Genomic DNA, 2,500 nt, shown 5'->3' with positions numbered 1-2,500 from the left:
GAGAAAGAGAGAAAGAGAGAGAGAGAGAGACGGACGGATCGGCGACGCTCCGCAGACGTTCTCCCCGCGCCCGCTCGGGTTTGCGAGGCGCCGTCGTCGTCCTTTCAAAGGCCCCGGAAGTGACCCCTCCCCGACCCTGTAACCTCCCCAACCCGCCCTAAAAAAAACACGGCGCCCCCTGAGACATCTGAGCTGAGCAACCCTTAATAACAGACGGGGATTAGCCCTTCCCTCCACCCCCGCCACCACCACCGCGGAAAGGCAGATCGGACTAAAAGAACTAAATGACTCTCCGCTTGTATTAAAAGATCATCCGTCCATTGTCACGTGGTCGTGTGCGCGCCGTCCAAATCCGCTGCAAAGCAAATTTGTTACAGATGTCTGGGGGGTGGTGGGTGGTGGGTGGAGGAGGGGCAGGGGTTGGAGGTCCGCGTTCCCCCTAACAGGACTAGGACTGCGTGGGCACGTGAGCGGGGCTTTGACCAAACGGACCTGAAAAGCGGCCGAAGGGCACATTCCACCTCCTGCTGCTGCAGCCGGAGCTCGAGTCAAGTCGGGTCAGGCCACCAAGCCGCACCGTCTCCCGGAGGGGCGGAGGACGGACGGATGGAGGTCCTTTGATCAACGGCGGGCCCAGGCCAGGCCGATGACAGCATTAACAATACTGTTGGCTCAGATCTCTCATTTTACGGCAGAAATTGTGCAGAACGGGCCGTAAACTCTGGCTCGTTTCGCCGCTTTATCTGGGCCCGCCCGGGTAATTCGCGGCGCAGTGGCCACAGATGGCCGTGACGGCGTGTTTTATTCGGCCAAATCGGACCGACACGCCTCCTAATGGAGCCGAGCGGGGACGCGGCGTCCCGCTCGGCTCCCATTAGGAGGCATGTCCGCGCGGTAATGTGGACGCGGCGGCGGGCGGCGGCACTCTCTGAAGCCCCGGCGACGCGGCCCGGGCTCCCAATCACAAAGGCACGGGGACTGGTACTCGCGTGAACATTTACATGATTTTCTGCCTCTAAAACTGATGGAATGCGCTGTTGCGGCGCGCTGCGCACACACACACACACACACACACACACACGGACACAGCCACACAGTGGAGGACGTGGAACTCAAGACACCGCCGGGGGAAAATCCTCCGGAAATCCCCCCCCCCCCCGACGGTGGGCGCCGTAGGCCACGAGCGATCAGGGATTAGACGCAGGGCCGTCCTCAAGTTGGGACATTTCCATTAACTTTGTTTTCTAAGGTCTAGGCAGTTAACCCCGCCGTGCTCCTCTAACAGAGTCAAACACTGACCAATTAATTTGGCTGCAGAAAAAAAAAAGGAAAAAAAAACAACAAAAAAAAAACACAGACAATTGCGAAGACCAATTTAAATGAAAAAATAATCCAAGCGAACGCGGTTGTTCGGGGTTTCCAAAACCAAGCCACGGGCCGGCGGTGGACAACGAAAACGCGTGCGATACAAGAACGCAGGGCTGCTCCCGCTGAACTCCCGCTCCACCGTTTTATGTCACGCTTCATCTCTTTTTAGCTTGACCCGCACCCTTCGAATCAACTTTTGCCTGCCGGGAATGAAGAGTAAACAGTTGTATTTGTCTCACGTTCGGGTTTTCCAGCCCCTCGGCGACGCTCCGTGCGCGGCCCACATCTGAGGACGCCAACGCACCACAGGTGATTTAATAACATGCGTGACCCGTCCAACCGAGAAGCGTCATGTTTGGGGACATTTAAGCGCGACGGGTCAAGGGCCCGGTGTGGTGTGAGGCGTTGCAGAAAACGCCACAGACAGAGCCCTCGAAACATTTGGGTGGGGGGGTAGCGGGGAAGGGGGGTGACCATCAGGGGGTCAGACCAACAGGGGGTCAGATGGTCACCCCCCCACCCCCCCATAAAAATCATCTGCCAAGGACTGTGAATTCCAAGGAACGGTGTCGCTACACCCAGGGACGGATATACACGGCGCAGGTCCCTTTTTACACGTAAAATCAACCCCCAGTGGCTCCGCGGAGCAGCAGGTTCCAGGTCCCGGAGGCTTGGAACGGGTGAGGCAGGAAAGACCGGATTCCCCGGTCATGACGCACGGTCCCGCCAGACACACGCAGCACGTCTGTCACTTGGCCGCCGAACAACCATTTTCATTTCAGAGTTGCCGACCAATAGGAAACAGAAACAAGGCGGTCATTAAAAATAGTAATAACAACAACAACAGAGGGCGCGCCACAGGTGCCGTGCACCCCACCCCCACCGTGAGGTTCTGCCTCCAACTTGGAGATGAATGGATTGTTTTGTGCGTCAAAACGCGATCCAGAGACTCGAGCCTCTCTACGGACACATATACTTTGTAATAAACCCTTATAGAATAAAGCCTTAAACGCACCAATTAGAACCACTAAAATGTTTTTCTATACCCCGCCTACCCCCCCCACCACACACACACACACACACACACACACACACACACACACACACACACACACCCCACACCCTGCTCCAG

General features: G+C 56.8%; 1 protein-coding gene across 1 annotated transcript in view; it reads right to left on the bottom strand.

Moving 5' to 3' along the window:
- The window catches only part of pcdh1b (protocadherin 1b), a 16,022-nt gene that overhangs the window by 12,190 nt on the left and 1,332 nt on the right, over positions 1-2,500 (bottom strand). The window lies entirely within an intron of this gene.

Source organism: Zeus faber (assembly GCF_960531495.2).
Source record: "Zeus faber genome assembly, chromosome: 10".
NCBI classification, from domain to species: domain Eukaryota; kingdom Metazoa; phylum Chordata; class Actinopteri; order Zeiformes; family Zeidae; genus Zeus; species Zeus faber.
The sequence above is the reverse complement of the archived record's forward strand: the minus strand, read 5'-3'. Positions and strand labels throughout refer to the sequence as shown.